The sequence below is a fragment of the Talpa occidentalis genome, unplaced genomic scaffold (assembly GCF_014898055.3).
Source record: "Talpa occidentalis isolate TD23 unplaced genomic scaffold, MPIMG_talOcc4v2.1 talOcc4.9, whole genome shotgun sequence".
Classification (NCBI taxonomy): domain Eukaryota; kingdom Metazoa; phylum Chordata; class Mammalia; order Eulipotyphla; family Talpidae; genus Talpa; species Talpa occidentalis.
In genome coordinates, this window is record NW_023605305.1 from 44,835,288 (window position 1) to 44,857,260 (window position 21,973).

At 38.8% G+C, this 21,973-nt stretch overlaps 1 protein-coding gene across 17 annotated transcripts in view; it reads right to left on the reverse strand.

Annotated features, from left to right (window-relative positions):
• Positions 1-21,973, reverse strand: part of ADGRL2 (adhesion G protein-coupled receptor L2) — a 594,604-nt gene that overhangs the window by 173,215 nt on the left and 399,416 nt on the right. For 3 of the 17 annotated variants that reach the window (XM_054691663.1, XM_054691653.1, XM_054691661.1), the window contains exon 1: positions 10,588-10,708. The exons of 10 other annotated variants lie outside the window; for them this stretch is intronic. The gene's annotated coding sequence lies outside the window, so the exon portion shown is untranslated. Of the gene's footprint in view, positions 1-8,789; positions 8,833-9,987; positions 10,043-10,293; positions 10,338-10,587; positions 10,709-21,973 lie in introns of those variants that run through there. 4 more of the 17 variants (XM_054691656.1, XM_037501140.2, XM_054691652.1 and 1 more) reach the window with 4 other exon arrangements.

The following is a 21,973-nucleotide window of genomic DNA, read 5'->3' on the forward strand; positions in this document are numbered from 1 at the left end:
GAAACCAAAATTAATTGTTGACGAATTATACCTATCTTTTCTAAAATGAAAAACAAACTATATAAAATTCAGCAGCATTGTATTTTAATACATTAAGACCTGGTGAATTCTATTCAAATACATACAATCACTGGGTTACAAAAGTATAAGCTTCCAACATCACCAAATTTAATGCTTCCCAAACTGTCTTAAAAGTTAACCATAGGAAAGCCAGGAATATAAGAATTAAAATACACCATAAGCATCCTTAGGTTAGAACACAAAGACGAGTAGATAAAAAAACGCTATGTTTAAAATGTGTTCTGTAATTTCTAAGTAATAAACACAGTAATGAACACTAACAAATGGTAGGCTTTTAATGCTGAGAAATAAAATTTCTGTATGGAAGGTACAGAGGAAATAAAGAAATTCCAAACAGAAATATTTAAGCTTCAAAGTAGAGAACCCAGGGAAGATCATTTTCAACGTGACTTTTTAATGTAAACTGCAGCTGACAACTAAGTAAATATAACCTACATAAAACAGAAATATCAACTAACAACTTTAAAATTTTATGATTTACCCATTATATGGAGACTTACTATAACATTAATTTTAGGAATAAAGAATTAAAATTAGAACTCAATTTTATAGTCAAAGCAGAGAGAATTCTCTTTTGCTCTTTCTATAAACACGATTTACTGTGATCTGTAAGAGAAGCATCATTCAAAAGCAAGGTCACTTAGCCCTCTCCCAGTAGTAGCCAACAACCATTTTTGACAGCAATTGGGGTTAGATTATTCTGTCATCTAAATCCAAAGCAATAATGCTTGAGGTGCAGACTGATGTAAAAATACCTACAAAATGATGCAAAGTGTGAACAGTACAAGTATTTCATGGTCCAGAAGCAGGAAATAACCTTTGAGAACAAAATATGGATTCAGTCATTCATATCAAATGGATATCTTAATCATATGCATTTGCATTTCAAACTTGCCTTTGTGCTCATTTTAAGACAATAATCAACAAATACTGACATCTACAAAAGGACAAACTATAAATTGCGTGTTTTTATATATATATATATATACACGCATGTGTATATATTTGAACAAAAAGGAGTTACAGATTATCTAATAATTTATCTAATGTAATATAGCTGCTATCTAATAATTGAAAGAACAAAACTAAACCTTTTTCCTTTAACAAGGAACCTCATGGTACATTCTCTTTCACTAGGACAATGGCTAAAGGGTTTGTCATTTACTCATTCAAAAGAAGATAGACAGTTGTATTTGGTTTTGTTCTAACAAAGTATGCTTGAATTGATCTCAGTCTAAACTCAACCATCTTTTCAACTTCTCCCATTTCTCTTGGTCAAAAACGAAGAGTTTGTTCCTATCACCATTTCTTTTACCTACCATCAGATTAAAAAAAAAAATCTCTGAGTTCCTTAACACGTCTTAAAACAGGATTAAAACTTGGTCATTATTTCAAGAAGTTAACTTCGGCTTAACCTGCCTGTTTGTTAATCTCATATTTCTATTTTTATTAAAGTATTGAATCCTATCCTTTAAAAAATGTCTCCCAAAGATTTTTCAGCTTTAAATAGGCTTTTTTTTTTTTTTTGAGGCAAATACTTTCAATACTGAAATTCAGAGATTAAGGTATAATCCCTATGTGTGAATTTTAATGTTTATCATGCACTCCTCACAGATTGGAAAAATCAATGACAAGACCAACAGGGGCCCGTTTTGCTCAGCATACGTTTTCTTGTCAGGTCGTGATTAATGCTGTGCTCTGTAGAGGGAGACATTACATCCGGGCTAAAACAGACCTAAATTTTACCCTCAGGCAGAAATCTGATTTAAACATCTCTATTTAAAGTGACATTTGTCCTCTCTTTTCAACTGGTTTCCCCAGAAATTCCAGGAAGTTGACTTCATGACCTAAAAACAGCCGGGTGGCTTTGAGCAGCAGTTGTGCCTGTTCTTGCACTTCGGTAAATCTGGGTGCCAGAACGAATCAAGGTGGTTATAGAAACAGGTGCCCGGCAATCTGCTGCGATGAATCCCATGCCACTTTATTGCTACAAGAATTAAAGATTTTGACTTCCATATAATTCTAGTTAGTAGTAAAAATTTCTAAGATGTGTTTCCGTTGCTCAGAATAACGCTGCTATCCCTACGGATGGACAAGGTTTCCTTTGATTCATAAAATGACATCTGAAATTTCACTATACCAATCTCAAATAACAACTGATTACAAATTCTAGGAATCCAGAAGTGACTGGTGAAAAACAAACCTCTAAAACAAGTAAGAATATGCAAGTGTAAATGTTTTCTTGTATGTCGTGCAATAGCTTCCATAAGAACAAAGATGTAAAGGAAAAAAGATGACAAAAATGCTCACATAACAAAAGTCACCAAGTAAACAAGATGTAAGCTTAATAAAACAGGCACCAATATTCTTACTCTTTGAAACATTGTAACTTTTGATATTATTAAGCAATTTAGACATTGCTGGTAAGTTCCTACTAACCAAGGTAATCTAATTTCTGTTGCTTTTCAACGTAAATTGATTTTTTTTCTTTTAGCTGTTCTGGTAATTGAACAAATTTATACAACTGTGATGGGATTTTACTTACCACCACACAAAGCATAAAATCCTCTACAAAGACAAACCATATTACTTCATAAAACTGCATTTTTGTTGTAATTGAACAAATTATATTTAAACTTGTTCTATGCTTCCAATGCGATCAGTAACATTTTGCTAGGAGCTGCACTTCACCTGCAGGTGTTAAGCGCCTGTTTCCTTCATTTCATCTACCTTTTCAAAAAATATTTGTTTTTGCAAAATGTAAATGGTTTTTTTTTTTACTGTAAGAAATACCTTTTGAAAAGCCACTGGATAAGAATATACTGGGAAGTATTTGTAAATCATTGTCTATATTTAGGTCATTGGATAAATGACCTGAACATTTTTTTAAGTATTTTTGGTTGACTGGAAACTTTTCTTATGATGCAATGACCCATCCAAAAAAAAAAAAAAAAAAAAAACCTACTCACTTCAAAATCTTCCTAGTTTATAATATATAGTTAACAAAATCAATATACTAAATTCAAAATGCCACCTTGAAGTAAATAAAATTTGAGAATTAGATTTTATATACTCACTCCTTTGAAAATTATACTAAGTCAAGAAAAATGACACTATTTTAAGATTCTAATTTCCTAATTTCAATATTTAACTCTTTATCCACTTCCTTGACCTTTTTCTTACAGCATTAAAAATATAATAATCATCACTACTGGACCACTCTTGAATAGCAAAAAGATTTTAAAGACAGTCTCAGTTTTCCTGATAACATCAAGTCTAATTACAGTAATCGGGACCATTAAGCACTTTTCAACCTTTCAACCTTCAATCAAGAATTATTTGAAGAGATGAATATTTGGGTGGGGCGATAAAGTAATTGGTGTTATGTAAGAGAGAAGTTAACTAAGCTATGATTTTTATCTATCTTTAAAATAGAAATGTTTTAATCTTTCCTGAAAATAGATACAAAACAGTTATCTATTTAGGTAATGTGAACTAATATTTAAACAAATTACCTCAGGAACTGATATCACCAAAACAGAAACAAGACTTCATGTCCTTTTCAGATATAGCGGCTGAAGTTGCTCTTTTAACACCTGGTCAAAATCATCAATTTGTTGCTTTAATTTTTTAGGTAGGCTTTTCAGCAAATAACTTGAGCCATTTTTAATTTTTTTAAATTAATGTATTGTAATGTAATGATGTAATACAAAAAGAATTACACATTTGATTTGAAAAATTTACTGGACAGTAATTCCACTGCAATTTACATGAAGCTTTTCTGCAGGAAAGCCGACGAACGTCAAATGTGTGCGTCTCCAAGATTCCAAATCAGATCCTGTGATCACCAAGAAGAAAAGTGCACAGTCTCTGAAGAAACTTTTTGTAAAAATAGCAATCTTGTATGACCTAAGTTTTTCCATTTTCCAAAACTATATCTCATTCTTAATCTAAGCACACTGAATCTATGCTATTAAATATCAATAATTGTGCAAGTTGTATGGATTCTTACTAAAACGAAAACAGATTTCTCTCAGGTAGGTAGGCACAAGAGTGCTTAGCCCACGTTAGTATAAATTGTAATGATCGCTTTACCTCCTTCCACACCTGTCAATAAACTAAGTGTTACTTGAACGTTTATTCAAAAATGTTAGGTCAAGTAAATATTTTGATAGAAAATAGAGCAGTAACAGTTTAAACCATGGTGTGCATACATCTAGATACTTCTTGACCTTCCCAACACCTCAATCTTAGTTCACAGGTTCCTTTAGTACTTATGGTATTAAAATATTATTTTAATTTTTTTGATGAAACACAGAAAGCTTCAATAATGACCAAATAAAGAGCTAACCCTAAATAAACCTTGGTTTTTAAAGCTCTCCTCCTGCTAATTTTAAGAAAGGAAACACCCAGAAGCCTGGTGTTAACGTTTCTGCTGATTGTGAAAATTGCAGCAATAAAAACTCCAAATGCTTGTCTTAAATTAAGACTTGTAGTACTCCATGTGAGATCTGTATATTTATATTAGTTTTTATAACATTTAGAAGTTTTGTTGTCTGCTTTGATGTTAGTCCATTAATAAAGCAGAGTCAAAAGCCTGGAAAAAATTATATTTATTGGAATTTCTCAAGTCAAAACCTGAAGTAATTGGCTTGTCCTACCCCACATGATTCAATATTCTGATTTCTCCAACTACCTGCTCCCAGAGCTATCTGCATTTCTAAATTTGTTTTCTGTTGCCAACACATAGTAACCCACAGTGATTGAAAATGGCAGCTGAAGTGCTTCTACAACACATTAATTTTTCTCTAAGTAGTCCAATTTTGTCATCTAAATGTTGAAAAATCTTCTTTTCACTGCTTTTTACACCTTCAGAGATTTGCAGAATTCAGGATCACCATGATATAAAATGAAGAGCAATGTTTTCAAGACAATTTTTAGATTATCACTAATAGCTCTAAAGGATAATGTGTTTTCTTTATAGCACTCTGCATTCAAAGCAGACTAGTTAACAGCAACTTAAGTGCAATAATGGCAATTACATCAATGTGGGTTTTTTTTCCCTTTTTTTTTAACCTCGAAAGTACTTCTTAGACAACTGAAGGGATCAGATAAATAAACTATTATAAAAATGATTTCAGGGTAATGATATACAATTTGAATGCCACTAAAAGAAACCTCATCTTAATCTGAAAAAAAAAATTATCCTATTAAATTAAAGACTAAAAATGTTAGGCATTTAATGATTTTTTTTTCACTCCAAAATTGTTTCTTGAGTTCATTTTCACTATTAGAAACAAGAAGTTCTGAACATTAGTAAAAAAAAAATTCTCATCCAATTAAGGAATATCAACTCATGTTCAAAATCAACCAACCATCAAATGTAAAACTAAAAAATATGAGCTTACTTATCTCCAAAACATTCCCTGAGATTTATTTTCATTTCAAAACTAGGTATTATAAAACCTTAAGCTAAATAAATAAAACCAATATTTCCCCAGTAGCTGAAGATAAAACTTGTACCTTGACCCATCTGCTTGCCATAAAATGACTTGATGACCCAAGTACTTGCTCTTACTTGCTTCTTCATTTAAGGATACTGAGTTGTTAAAAGAAACTCAGACAACACATCTCTGAAAATGCAAAGCATGAGCAAATATGCTATAAATACTAAGAAAAAAATAAACCAGATTTAAGATGAACTCTAGATTTACTGTTTGATGTAATACAAAAACTGAGACAAAAGCAATAAGATTTCAAACAGAATTATGTCTCTTTAAACGCAATTAACTAAAAAAATCTGAGTTCACTTACAAACCATTTTCAAACTTACACTTGCAATAGAAGTTGCATTAACAAAGTTCATGTTGCTTTTAATATTCAAAATTCACTGATTTCTTTCTTGTTAAGTTAGTATTTTAAAAATAGTTTCATGAATGTAGTAATGAATGTTCTTTTATTACAAGATTGCCATTGTTTTATAGACTAATTAAAAGACTTCTTCCCCATTTTACAAATATTTCAAACTGTAGGCCCTAGAAAAGTATTAAGTTAGAAGAAACAAGCTTTCTCAGTCTTTTCCACTAAAGGGACCCCAAAGACAAGCAACAGTGACTATCATAAAATAAAAGGTCACCCTTTTTCTAGGAACAAACCATTTATCAATAGAAAATAATTGTCTTGCCATTTGCAAGGGCTCCACAGCAATAGACAATGTTTTTCGCTCACATAATTACAAAACAGTAAAAGTTCAGAAACACAGCCTGAATCCACCTCCCTATTTTTACCCTTTACAATTCTCATTGCCCTTTGGGCCTCTGCTTGGAAGCAAATGGAAGACAGGCTGAAGTTTTCTCAATTGAGCTGAAGCTAAGAAACCTTTGATATGCTAATAGTCCCCTTCAAACGGTAAGAATTCACACTTGCATTAATTCAAACAATTTGTGCAGAATGATGTGAAATGGCACCTCTTTTGGAGGCAAGCAACAAAAGGAGAGAATCGGAATGTCTGAAGAAACTAAACAACAGAACATTTGTTCTGCGGTATTCTCTCTATCATGCATAAATTTATCGTAGGGGAGGGAGAGTCGACAAAAAGTTCCCTAACACACCTGACAGAAGTAGGTTTTCTGATAAAAGGTTTCTCCAGTACAATAAAGAGACCAAATGTAAAGTTACAAAGTTATCTTTACCTAGGTCAAAAGAGACGCCCACACTACTTGGAAAGTTGCCAAATACACCCCAATACACCCCCAAAACTATTTCACTTTTTCTGTTGAGGACATCTATTGATGGCTTTGTCACTACCCATCATTTAAAGTTTGCTCAAAATTCAAACCTGATTCAGTAAGAGACATCCCAACAGGCAATTATTTACCAATCGGATGTGACTTTTCTTCATTGTGCAACTCGAGTTGAGCAAAGAGCAAATTCGGTGGGGCGCGTTCCAGACACAAACACTGACAGGGAAATGAATGAATCAACCAGATCCGTTAAATCTACGCGTCTGGAAAGGGGAAGAGAGAAGTGCACATACTGTAAAGAATGCAGAAGAAAAATTAAGGATCGAGAGCGGGGGTGGGGAAGAGAGTGTTTTAGAACCTGGCCTTTGTAACGGGAACCATATGGTCGGTGGCTGTGGCTCAGACGCTCCCAGGATGCTTGGGAGAAGATGCTAAGCAGCCTGACACCTTTCAAGAAACAGGAGGGAAACATTTCCTCGGTCGGAATCCCAGACAACAGCGTGCCTAATGAAGGGCGGGTAGAAGGGGCCAGGGAAGGAGGAAAGGATGCAGGGCAGACGTCCACAGAGGACTGGAAAGAAGATGGGCCAGGAGGACTTGTCCTTCCAACTATGGTTTTTGGAGAAGAGTGAACAAAGGTTAAAAAATACCGATGTTACAGGCACATGTTCCTCAGCCTCCGCTCGGTGACACTTTGCACAAAGTAAAGCTTCCCAAGACTTGCCTGAACCCAAGCCCCAGAGTTCTCAGAAAAGACCAAACTTTACTGATCCCAAGCAAAGGAGGATTATTGCAAGCGAACCTCCCCGCCGCTGGGACGCTTTCTTGGATTCGTCCGCGCCTCTCCCTCGGAGGGTCGGGTGGCCCCAGCCAATCAAGGAGCCCACGCTTGGTTAGCCTAGGGGTCTCCCCTTTCCTCGCGCTCCTCCCACGTCTTTTCCTCCCCATCGCTCCCCATCCAGTACCCCCTCCTCCAAACCTGGCTGCCCGAGGAGCCCGGCGCCACAGCCACTCCAGGAGCCCACACCCCGAAACTTCTCCCGCAGGCCCAGCGCGGCGCGCTGCTGCCCTCTCACTGCGGGTCCGGGAGGCTCTCCGTCCTCCCCAGGGTCCGCCGAGCGCCTGCCCGGCCCCGCCGCGCTCCCGCCCGCCCCGCCGCCCCTAATCGCTGCCAGCCCCAGCGCCCGCCCCGCCACATCTGGCCGCGCTTTGCTGTCATCCTCGCCTCTCCACCACACCTGAGCACCCCCCAGGAGAAGAACAACCCGCACAACTCATCCCAGCCCTCCCCAAGCGTCCACTCCCCTTGAGCTCGCTCCCAGCGCTCGACTCCCCGCTCCACTAACAGCCCGGGACACTCGGCGGCGGCGGTGGGGGGCGCATGGGGGCGAGCAGTAGGAAACTGGGGCGCGCTCTCCGCCAGGCCCGGGGCCCCGCACCCGGAGCAGAGCCCCCTCCCTTGCCTCCCGCCGAGGGCGCGCCTCGCGCCACCACCTCCCCCCCCCCCATCCACCCAAGGCAAGCTTGGAAAGGGCGAACGGCGGGCACCTTCCGATCCCAAGCTTCAGAACAGAAAAAAAATGCACGGCCCAATCCCGCACCCTCCCCCTCCCCCGGGCCCCCCACTTCCTCCAGGGCGCTCGGGGCAACTGGACTTAAGCCTTGAGGACGTAGCCAGGGCTCGGGCGGAGAAGGAGAAGGAAAAGGAGAAGCAGGCTGGACGGGACTGAGAGTTCGGCGGATCGATTTCGGAGAAGGGGGGCGAGAGGGGGAGGAAGGGGGGCGCGCAGCCCCAGCGAGCGCGGGTCTCCCCCTTCGGCCCGGCCGCACATAAACAAACAGCCGAGCCCCAAATAACCCGCGGCTCCCTCCACCTCCAGCATCCACCCCCGGGCAGGAGGCGCAAAGCAAACAGGTCTCCGCAGCCCGGCACAGAGGCACATTGTTCGCTCCTGCGGCTCTTACCTCGGTCGGCGAGCGCGCCCCGGGGGCCGGCCGTCTGGCGCGGGGGCCGCGCGGGGAGAGGCGCAGAGCGCAGCGGCGACCTCGGCCGGAGAGGGCCGAGGCCGGCCGCGAGCGGGTCGCCGGCCGCCGAGTCCGCGCGGGAGGCAGCGCCGCAGCTCGCCGGCCGGACAGGGCGCCGCGGCTCGGCGCGTCCTTCTCCTCGGCGGCCGCCTCCTCGTCCTCCAGCCAAGCAGCCAGCGCCAGGCGGCTCCTGGGGTTAGGTCAACATTTTCCCGCAGTTTCCCGCACGCCGCTCCGCCCGAGGGATCTTTCACACGCGCGCGCGCGCACCCCAGAAAAAGAAAAAAAAATGGGGGATCTGCGCGCAGGGGGTGGTGGGGGCCGGAGCCCGACTGAGGTGCGCAGACTTGGGGGAGTCCCCTCGGAGCGGCGGCCGCGGGAGGGGCGGGCAGACGCCGGCGGCGCGAGGCCAACTCAGTTTGTCAGGCGAAGCCCCTCAGCCCGCCGTCCGCGCCGGCCGGACGAGCATCCCTCGCGCCGACCCTGCGGCCTGGGGCGGGAGCCGCGGCGGCCCCTCCTCACATGTCGGGTCTCCGGGCGCGGGCGGAGAGGTGGCCGCTGCCCCGCGGAAGGCGCACGGCGAGACTCGGGCTCGGGGAGGCGGGGAGGTGCAGGGAAGAGCCACGCCACGCACAGCCACGGAAGGGGGCTGCCCCCCGACAATCCCAAGGAATTCTCCCCCGGTAAGCTCCCGCTTGCGCTCCGGCACCTCTGCGTGTGTGCGCGTGCGAGCCGAGAGAGTGAGGGAGAGAGGGAGCGAGAGGGAGAGCGCGAGAGACGGGGGAGTGCGAAGTCCTGACACAGACTCTCGGCGAGGTCTGAACTGGAGTCACCTCCAGCCTCCTCCTCCTCCTCCTCCCCACCCCCCAATCCCCACCTACCCCCCCTCCCCGAGTTCGGCTAATCATATAAACATATTAACGTGTACGGCGGCAGAGGACAAATCTCTCCCTCCTGATTTTTCCAGCGAGGGGCTCAGGCAAACTCGAAAGAAGATTACAGGCAGCTAAGTCCAAAACGTGGAGCAGATAATCTATAACTCATTGCCGCCCAATGGCCATTTTCCACTCCATTTGAGCAGCTGCGGCGGCCGTGCGCCCGAGCGGGCGCGGGGGAGGGGGCGCAAGGGGACACTTACGAGCTGCGGGTGGCGGCGGCGGGGACCAAGCAGCCGCCGAGGACAGGCCGGCCCCGGCTGCGCCGGCGGGGCGGCCGCAGGGCTGTCCAGGGGGCGGCGGCGGCGAGGGACGCGCGCACCCGGCCGCGGAACGCGCCCGGAGGCGGCCTGCGGTGGCTCGCGCCCTTCCGCTCCTCCCCGTCCGCACTCTCCCCTACACCTCCTCCAGGGGCTCGGCCGGCCGCCCTCCCGCCCCCCACGCCAGCAACACACCCATTCAACCCCGGTCCCCACCCTCCCACACCCCCGCCCCCAAACTCCACTCACTGCGCGCTCGGTGCTCCGCGCGCTCTGCCTGCGCGCGCTCTCCATCCCGTCCACACACACGCACTTTAAAAACATTTATTTTATTTCTGGAACCGGGTGAAGGGTATCGGGAGAGCGAGGCGCTCCGGCCGCCGAGGCGGGGCGCCGGGGGCCGGCCAGCAGCTCGGGGTACCCCCCCGACTCCCCTCCCCTCTCCGCCCCTCTCCTCTCCTCTCCTCTCCTCTCCCCAACAGGCCCAGGAGCTTTCTCCTGCCTGCACTTCGGAAAGGCGCCCAGGATGCGTCTTTTACCCACCCCGTCTCCAGGTTTTCTCTTTTCTCCACGTAGCGAGCCGGAGGCCCCGAAACTTTTAGTTTCCGCAACCCTCCTTTTGTGTGACTGCTCCGAGGAGAAAGAACGTCTGTTCGCCGCGGCTGCCTCCGTCCGGCTGCGGCGCGCGGGGGACGCTCCAGGGTTAATGCGTCTTTGATACCTGAGATTTCCGGCGCGCTCCTTAATGAAAGTTACATTTTTTTTAAATTGCGATGACTTTTTCTTTGTAGTTGCAGAGAGCTAGCTAAACTTTGACTTTATTGACTGTATTTCACAAGAGCGTTTTGTTTGTTTTTGATTAAACTCACTAGGATAAGCAAAGGAAGGAAAGGAGACTACAAGGTACTTTTCTTCCAAGTGCATTCATCGTACTGCTAGGTCTGTTTCTCTCATTTCCTTCCTTTGAAACGGCTTTTGCTCTTGTCCTCTGATTACACTTCCTTGCACCTCTGTAGGTAGTATCAGCGAACAGATTGGCAGCGTCGTCAACGATGGACCAAACCTTAAGATGGGGCCAATCATGCTTGAAAAACGTTTAAATGCCAGTTAAGTGTCCCGCTGCATGAGAGGAAGAACAAACCCGGGTGATTTTTTTTTTTTTAATTACAAAATATCAGAGCTGAAGTTTGCGGATGTATTTCTAAGTCACTGATTCTACCAGTGAATGCAACCGTCAATTAAAGAAGCATGTTTGCATTGATTGGGGGGTGGGGGGTCGGGGGGGGGGGGGACTGATTCTCTCAAGATTTAAAACCTCCAGAAGATAGGATGAAACTTGAGCTGCTTTCCTTTCAGAAACAATATATACTTTTTTTGCTCCGGGTACGTTGCAGTCGTACTTCTGAAATCATTTCAAACAACAATGATATTAACATGTCGACAGCAGAATGTTCCAAAGACTTAAAGACTAAATACCTATCAGTGTTTTTTTTTTTTTGTCACAAAGCCATATAGTTGTAGTATTTAAAGTAAATGCAGCTATTGGTCAAGTTCTCAAATTGTTAAAAAGCATAAGAAGATGCATCTGTGCAAATATCTGAAACATGCTCTTTTGGTTGTTTCATTACAATTCTCAGATTAAAACAGGAATCCTTGAGGATCACATTTCTTCCTACTTAATGTATTCAGGGTTAATATTCTCAGCATTCCAAAAGGAAGAGGGCCCCTTAGAGCATTTGTGCTTTTAACTACATACACCTTACATTTGGAATTTCTTAGCTTCGAGTATTGTCATTGCAGGATAGAAACTAGTTTGGAGGAAAAATATACTTACCCAGAGCTGTTGTGAAATTTTATTACACACCTAAGTTTTTACATCTGTCAAAATTTATACATACAGCAGCTCTGCTTAGGGAAACTAAATCAGGCTACTTAAAAGTAGTTGAAAAGAAGACAGACTTGTAGAGTTCTCACCCCTCAGAGGTCATTTTTTTATGGTCTCCTTTAGAATTTAAAATCATTTTTATTCAAGATTGTAAGCCAAAATATGTCAAACTAGTAATAATGCATTTACTGGAAAAGTTTAGCCCTTTCTTTTGTCCACCTTTGAAGATTTTTCACTCAGCTGGGCATGATTCACAAGAAGCCCCAATGAGTGCATAGATCAGTCTAATCCTATTTTCTTTTGGGAGGCAAAACTTAGGTTGAAGTTTTTATTTAGTGAGCTTAGTAAGTAATCAATAGAAATTTTTGCCTGATTTAAACTGGCCATATGTTGGCTCATTTACTTATTTATTTAACTCTCTTAGAAAGAATCTCTGGAAAAACCCAATGTCTGCATTTCATAGAGCTGACACTGATGCTGAGGACATAAGTGAGTCACACTCTGCTGTTCCTAAAGAGACTACATCACGAAAAAAAGCAGGATGCATGGGAGAGGGAAGGATTTGTCAGAAGTGGGTTAAAACTATAGAGAGTGGAAAACTCCTCCTACCAGTTTTTAATTTTAATTCAATAGGGTGTGTATTTTATATAGCTCAAAGTGTTCAACACTTTTTTTCCTTTTTTTCCAGAATATAGTGATCTTGCTGTTTTTAAATTTACATCCAAGCATATTCCTGTTCTCAAAAGTATTTTTAGAGAAGTAAAGTATTTTTAATTCTTTTTCCGCACTTAAACATAATATTTCAACCGTCTCTGTATCCACAAAGAATTGAAGCAGAGCTTTCAATTGCATTAATATATTCGAGATTAAGCTGTTAGCCACAAACCTGCCATTACAAAGAAACACTTAAATGACACACATCTAGAAAACGTAATTTGCCTGACACTTCATGACAATTCAAAACATAATTTATAACAATACAGGTGTTATGGTAAAAAATGAAATGAGAAGCTTAATAATGTCTGCAGATGTTAGCAAGTTAAAGGAAGTTGGAGTATGCTATGCATTCCCTAAAATGCAATCAATTTAACTACTCAATCTATATTATTATTTAAGCAATGGCAAAAATCATTGACTTATTCATAATACCTGCTAATTGTTTTTAAAAATAAATTCTACGAAGACAAAGGAAACACCCACTTCCATTTGTTTTATGTTAAATCAACATCTAACCACTCATGGTGATTTCATTCAAAGAAAACAGAAGGAACTCATTAGCTTATGTGGTTAGAGAGATTGATGGGCTTCAAACATTTTAACCATACATGTTTTTTCCAACTGTAGAAACTGATGTTTTTAATTTAAGCAACTTTAAGAAACTAAAGATTATTTTATTCAATGAGTTCACATATTTTGATACAGAAATTATGCTAATTTTAAAGCTATTTATCAACCGAGCATCTGTGTTTAGAGGGAAGTGATGAGGTACTTGTCAAAATATAAGTATGAATAACAATAGTTTGGGTACCAAATTAAACAATCTGAAGAAATAATGAAAATGGACATGCTTACAATATTGTGATTAATATGAGTTGGTAGAATATAGTAAGTAACTTCTTCACTGCCTCACTCTGGAAAATGTGGATTAGATAAACCCACTGTAAAAGGAGTAAGTGGGAATGCGCTGGGGTGGGGTAGGGTGATCTGGAACTTTAAAGTGGACAACACTGGACTAAAGTTTGAGCAACACAGCTGAAGAGAACTAAATTGTATTTATTATGGGGAGCATATTTTTGCCTAAGATGAGAATATTGCGAGAGCTCTAAAATAAACAAATAAAAAATATGTGAAACTAGTCGAATTTCTGAACAGAAATAGAAATAAAATTAGCTGAATTTCATCCTAAACTTAGTTCTCTTTTCTTCATCATTACTGTTCAGTGATGCTTAGTGCTGAAGCTGGTTTTCCCTAGTCTAGAAAATAAATTTCTTAAAGCTCTAGAGCAGATCAAAGCAATGTGTGAATATCAAACGTAACTAGAACTGGTTGAAAGTTGCTAGCTTTGTTTTTCATTTTAGCTTTGCCATGCATGTAGGCTGAAAAGAAATCAAAACTCATTTTCCATGAGAGCAGAAACATATGAAAGCATTTGGCAAAGCCAATAAGTTTTTAACTATTCTCCCAGCTCTCTCCAGGCTGAGTAAATCTTTGTCTAAGAAGGCCAAATCCTATCTCAAATGTAGAGATGCAGTTATGACAGTTTGAACAATAGCACAAATATGGTGTCCTGTATTTAATATTATTTAGAAGTATATAGTCACATGTATTATTAAATACCTATCACTTTGTTTTTAATACTTTTTAAAAATACCAGTACAAGTGGTAGCATTACTCTGTACACTTAATGTTTGTATGTTTAACTAAATAAAGGATTATACAATTTTTATACTATTGTTATTATGATACTCAAAAGTAAGTAAATTAAAAAAAGATATCCCTCATAATCCATAATCGTTGTTCCATTGAGACTTACACAACTCAGTTAGTCTCTTTCTTTCCCATAGATTGTTCCCATAACTCTTGTTAATCTCTGTACCTTGAGGATTTTCTATAATTGGATCTTATAGATCTTTTCTATCAATGTTTCTGTCAAGCCCTGAAATGTAACTATAAGAACACTCATTTTATACAAAGCTGTCTATATTCCTTATAGTAATTATTTTATTCATCATAAATATACATAACCAATGTTTTCTTGTTAAAGTGGTTTTAAAAAAGGCCTCCTTATTCCTTTTTACTATATGCAAGTTTCTGTCAACAATACAGATGAAATTTCTTTAATTTTAAAAAATATATTGAAGTTAAACTAAGTGTAACTTAAAACCACAATTCTTTGTTTAAATTTAAAACATTTGAATGGGCAGTTCTTGGCATAGCTTAGCTGAGAATGAGAACAAAAGCCAGGCAATGGTTAATAGTAGAGGCAACTCCACTCTATTGAATCTAAAACTTTAAAGACAACCAAATAGCAATTTCACAGAAGTACAAATTGAATTTTTAGTGCCTCTGAGAATATGTCTTTGATTATTCATGTCATAGTTCATTCTAGTACAGCAAAACTTGCAAAAGACTTAAGAGTCAGGAGACAAACTCACAAATGCCCTCTTTGCATTTTAGAAAGTGAGTCAGATACAATTACATAACACCTTTAATATTTTCATATTAGGATATATTAATGATTTCTTAATGGTATAAGATAGCATAGTAATAAGATATGATCTTTAAAAATGAGATATGATCTTAGTATATTTTTTTAACAAAAAATTGTTTTGCTGCAGTTTTGAAAATACTTTGTATGTTAGAATTGTATGAGATATTTGACTTTGACTTTGATATTTCTGATCCCATAAATTATCTGTTACTAACATTTTCTATTAGTTTGTTCTCTAATATGATAGTTATTTTTAAACTCTGCTCTTCTCCTTTCTTTTAAAAAGGCTTTGATTTGTTGTGTATAGTTTAGTAAAAAAAATAAATTTGCCTCAGCATGTGGAATTAGGACAGTAATTTGCAAAGATTTTCCTCCAAACCTAGCTCTCATCATAGTTTCCTGATAAGATAATGGAATGTTGCCATCTTTATATTCAGGAATAATTTAAATCTTTATAATTACGTTTTCAACTTATTGCAACTCTTTGCTATGCATTCTTAAGGTCAATATGAAATCAATCACTTAGGTCCTAGACCAAACAATGATGTAATAGGCATATGTTTTTGTGATAAGTAAAAGTGCATTAGAAAAGAATCTGTTTTCTTTAAAATTAGCAGGCAAATACAGAATCATACTAAAATGACACTTATATCTCAAAGGAGTACTAAAGTGATTTGATAATAAGGTTTCATTGAGCTACAGTCAATGAAAATATTTTAGGTTTAAAAAATAAAAACCCATAAATAACCTCTTCAGCTATTCTACATTAAAAATGAAGTCGTTAAATCATCAGCTGGGTAACATATTCTTTGAATGGCTTTGTTTCAGTGATGGAGATGTTGCACTGAACTTTTCATTCTTAATCAACTGTCCTGATTACCAAAATCACCTATCTACAATATAACTAAATAGAATTGTTAATGCATTAAGAGGGCATCCCCCTTTATTATGTGAATGTAATTTATGATGCCATTTTAATTCGTACTCTGCTCTTACTACCTGAATTAATGACCCAAATTCAAACTACATATATTTCATTGTTCAGAAAATGTAGAATATTTTGCAATTTCCTGTTTATTATCTAATGATAATTGAAACACAATAATTCATTATAATACTGGGTTGCTATTATATATGAAGTACAATGTCTCAAAGAAAGAGGTCATGTAAATAACATGAAAAAATATAGTTTGTTAAAATCAGAGCAAAGTTGAGTGCGAAGGCTAGCTGCAAAATGTACATTTTTGAGAAGTTCAAGAATGCAAACTACTTTAAATAATATGAACCCCCAGAAGAATAGCACTTATCGTTTAAAAATAAACTGTGGATAATCAGGAATAATATAGGTAAAAGGGGCCTGAAAAATATTGAAAATAATGAATTTTGACATTTCATATAACTATTCAATATTTTCTTTCTCTTCAATGCCCTATTGCAAAATTATTTTAAATATGATATATACATAAATCAAAATTTTTATGCAGGTGTAGATTTGAGATAATGTAACAGGGTGGTCCCCAGGAAAGGGGGAGGTTCCCTGCCCCACCCAAGGGAGGGTGGAGCTGAGCAGGAAGAGGAGAAGCAGAAGAGACTGAGGAAGGAAGCAGGATGGAGCCAGGAGACCTGGAGGAGGCGCATGGAGCCTAGAGACACGTAAAGAAACTGCGCTTGTCTTTTGGTCGTGGACTGGGTGACACAGATGTGGGTGAGACCCGTGGGGAGGTGACAATGGCAGCTTTTATCTTGATGTTGATTTTGCTCTTTTCCTTCCGGGCTTGTCCGGTTGTTTGTGACCCTTTGCTGTGGGTCCCCACTGGAAGATGCTTTAGACTTGTAGCAGGCTTTGGGGCCTTGTTCTGGGCCGATCCCATATGGATGGACTTTTACCCACGAGGGGATGGGTAACTTTGGGTGTTTCATTTAGAAACTAGACTCTTTGCCTTACCTGTATTGTTTCCTAGTTTAATTAAAGTTCCTTCCCATTAAAGTCTCCTATGTTTTGTGTTGATGCGGCGGATGGCAGAACCCATTTAGAATAGGCAGGTTTGCAGGGTTTGGGCTGACCCTCTCCCTGTCCTATAACAATAATACTGGCCTATTTGTTTATACTGAATATTTCTGTACGGAAGGAAACCTTCTAATGTCAAAAATAGATACTAGATTGAATATATAAAAAACTGTCTTTACTACTTAGGTGAATTTATAGATTATCAAAATTTGGAGGTAAAACATTACACCATATAACTGAGGGAAGTCTATCTTTTCCTCAATTTTCCAGTTAATGAAAGAAGTGTTTAAATACTCTATAGTTAGATTATTAACTTCTACAAAACTGAAACAGATGTGTGTCTTAGTATGCCATTAAATTTATGATTTACATAGAACCCTTACATAGAGCTGAGCAGAGGCCAATGATTCTAATTTGCTCTAGATTTACAATAACCTGATCTGGTTTTTGTAAGTATCGAAACACTTTAAACAAAATTAGAAAGCAGTTGTGCTTTGTGTGATTAAAGATGCAATTCCCTTTGGAGTAATGAGAAAAGTTAGAACATGTTTCTTACTTTATGGATGTTTCTATTATAAACACAAGTGCTATACATTATATATTTTTGTTACCACGATTTCCTTGTTTTTAATTATAAAATAAACCAATCGAATTTCATTGGAGTCTCAAATTGAAGCTATGCCAAAATTTAGCTGAAGAATGTGTACTGAGCTTCATAAAAATCCTTAAAATTTTTCCCAGGGTCTAAGGTCTTGTTATACAAATACTAGTTCACCACAGTTTTCTAGAGCAAAACATCTTTCTGATTAAGACCCATGCAGCAAAAAGACTTCAGTCCTGCATACATTTCAAGCCCTAGAAGACGACGTGTATAAAAATGTTCAGGACTAATGAATACTGGATTCATATAAATTACAAAGAGAAGAAAAAAAAATAGCCTATTTCATCTCATTACACAAATAATAATATTACAGCACTATTATTTAAACCTATTTTGCTTGGTGAATTATATTCCACCAGCTCCTAAAAATGAAATCTATAAAAATACTTTATTTTAAACACTGTGAATACTGGTTCCTTAAAAATCAGTCAGAAATGCTGATATAAATATCATTATAAACATTTGTCTCTATATGTATATAGAAAATAAGTACATGCAAAAATATTAATTCATTAAAAGTTTATCTCTCATAAAACCTTTATTAGCCCTTGAAGTCTTTGCCACTTCATATAAAATGATTTATCTTTTGAATAACAAGGTTCCATTAATCTGTTTGACAAAGGAATTTTTAAATCACTTAAATAATTTATTTGGATGAATTATTTAAATTCTGTAAAATATATATACGCACATGTATATGTATATATCTGTGTCTATATATTTGTGTTCTAGCACAATATCATGGAAGAAATACAAAATAGAATTCAGAATACATTGTCCTTGACACTACCAGTGTAACTTGGTGTTGCTGCTGATGTGTTCTTTGATCACCCACTGTTTGCATAGGACCCCTGTTAGAGGGCCATTTGTGCTACATTTGGCACATCAGGGTGATTTAATGTAAAAGAGACATGCACATTATTTTTCTATATTCATTTTTAATTTTGCATTTTTACTGAAATTGTAGGCTGACATAGCTTTCAAAATGTGAGGATAATAAAGGCAATTATTCAAATCTCATAGAAAACCTGATTTACTCAATTCAGTGCTCTAGGTGCTACTGCAGAGTGGTAAACATACACCCTCCCTGGAGAAATAAATCATCAGTGGAAACAAAGGGCAAATATGCATGCAAAATAAATAGGAATATACATATAAATTTATAAGGGAATATACAAAACTAATTAGGGCATAAAGATTTATAGTATATGCTTAATATACATGGCATTCAGAAATTTTAACTAAATTACTCTTTCTTTACAGACTATTCACAGTTTTCTCTCAGATCTTTTTTTTTTTCTGTGAAGATGCATTTTTTTATTCATGAAAATGGTGTAATAATTTCCTAATTTTGATGTGTCTACAGAATAAATTTATGACAGGTTCTTATCAGTTTTATTTTTATTTTTTTAAAGATTTATTTATTTATGCATACAAGAGCTGGGGCACAGGCCAGGGGTGCGGAGGTGGGGGTGAGAGGATTCAACAGAGACAGAGCAGGGAACAGAACAGGCAGACTGACTGAAATACACTGCTGAGGAGAGCAGTGGACAAGTTAGGAGAGGTCTGCTGCACCATGTGGGTAGCTCCCTGGCCAGCCGGGGATCGAACTTGTGCTGCATTGGCTGCAGATTTCTTCATAGTGTGGTGCTTAACCCCTTATGCCACCAGGGAGGCCCCTTATCAGTATTATTTTTAAGAAGATATAGGAAATAAACTTTCACTTATGTATCTCCTGCACAGAATAAATGCTGGGGGATGGGGGAATTTTGTTTTTCCTTCAAGTTCCCCCATTTTTGTTGGAAAATACATCCAGTTTTTCCTTTGTGGTACTGCTTTCCTTTCCATCATATTAGGTTTTGGTGGGTTCACACAGGCTTTATTTCAGTTTAGTGACCCATTCTTTTTTTTTTTTTTTTTTTTTTTTTTTTTTTTTTTTTTTTTTTTTTTTTTATAGAGGCATGCTTTATTTGTTTGCTGGTTTGTTTGTTTGTTTTGTTTATACATGCACTGGGTACAGTCAGAAGCGCGGGAGGGTGAGAGAACTCACCAGAGCCAGAGCGGGGAGCAGAGCAGGCAGAAGGACTGAAGCACACTGCTGAGGGGAGCAGCGGGCGGCAGGCGAGGCCTGCACACCATGTGGGACCCTCCTCCGGTGGCCGGGGAGCAGCCGGGGATCGAACCGGCGCCGCAGAGGCCGCGCGCAGCTTCGCAACCCAGCGCTCAACCGCTGCGCCACCGGGGAGGCCCTAGTGACCCATTCTTTTAACAAATTCCTTTTAACTTTAATTTCCAGAGAGGTCCTAATTTTACACATACTAAAATATTAATATCTGTTTGTGGTATTTAGTTAACTTTGAAGCCTCTCTCTTCTCCAGTCTTTTCTCCACTCATCCAGCCATCCATAAACACAGCTATATATATATCACAGTACCATTTTTATGCCCGTTTATCCATAGTTCTCAAACTTTATTAAGGAGTATTAGAAACTGTCAGCTGTCTAACACAACATTTAAATGTCCCTGATAATCTAAAGTAACATCTTGATCTCCTGGGGAAACAGTCTTTTAAGCAGGCTATTATGTGCCTGAAGTCCCTTTCTGGAACTCCCTCTCTGGAAGCACCTCCTTCCCTGCCCACATTCTTGTACCGAGAAGTGTAAATGGTCCCCAAGTTGTGTAATACAGGAAGTAATATCTTATTATTCAGAATGGTAAGCACCAATTGGATGAAATCATTTTTGAAACACTTCACCTACTCTCAGATTTTTGAAGAACAGTGACCATTTTAGTGTCTTGCAAAAACCCCAAATTATAGTTGTTTGTTGAAATGTATTTGTGGAACAAATTTTATAGAATCCTATAAGCGTGAATACTATTATAATATTTACTTGTTTAATAAGGTTACTTGCTATCCAAATATTGTAGCACTGTTTTGCTGATACGATATTACAAGTCAAATAACCTAGAAATCTTATACAAATGTAGTTATCATAAGTGTACATATGTGAACACATGCACATGCCATTTACTTACTAATAAACTTGTTTAGTCAGTTTATTGAAATATTTTTATAGGCTGTATTTAAATATTTTAATATCTCCACAAATTAGTGATTACCAAGAAAATTGGGTGATTTCCAAAAAATGAATTTAAAATAATAACGTACACATATGCATGTGCTTTTAAGTACAAACATCAATTGTTTAAGGAGTTTCTAGAATTAATATCTTATTTAGAGAGACTAGGAGTTGAGAAATAGCTCAAAGGAGGCAAGAAATTAAAGCATTTGTTTTTTGGATTCAGAAAAATTGAATGGATTTTATTTTGAATCCCACTTTACCTAGAATAACCTTTCTCCCCACTACCCTTCCTATCCCAGCAACTTGTATAAGATAAAAGTATATCCAGGAAACCTCAGAAATTAGAATCACTGGAACGTACATGAAGCTTTTCAAAGGTATACTTTACATCCTGGCATTTGGATTTTATTCAAAATCAAAACATGTTTGACATTTTATGCATTTTGGTAAAAAGTATCATACTTCATCTGTTAGGATTCACTAGGCAGTCAAAGACTGAAACTACAAAGTCAAGAAGCAAAAAGCTTTTTTAATTATTTTTTCCTGCCAAATCACCAGCACATTTATTAATATTGTTTTAAAGAGTAAATTAATCACATTCCCAAGGAAGATGTCCTGATATTCTGCTGACACTTCAAACGCTCTTTCATTTGGTTTACATTCCTTTAAAAATAAAAATACGGTCCAAAATGTTTTAGTATAGACTTTGCTATTTAAATCATACTATGTATCATTTTATCTCTTTGATGATGTGGAACTTTTCAGTGTTGAAGGACCATCAAAATGAATACTAATGATTATACCAGTTATTACATGTTGTATTTATTGATTTGCTCTTCTCCCACTGGACAGTAAGCTCCTTAAAATCTCAGTGAACTTCATATGCCCAGTTATTAGCACAACATGCACTGAAAGTCTTAAAATGCTGTCCTATAAAAGAAAATCTAGCTAACAAATATAATTTATATAGTGAGAGAATGGAAAAGAAATCTAGATATATCAAATTAAAACAATATATGAACTTCAAACTTCTGGGGAAAAAAAAGAAAGGCCCAAGCAACATTATTGTACATTATTATTTC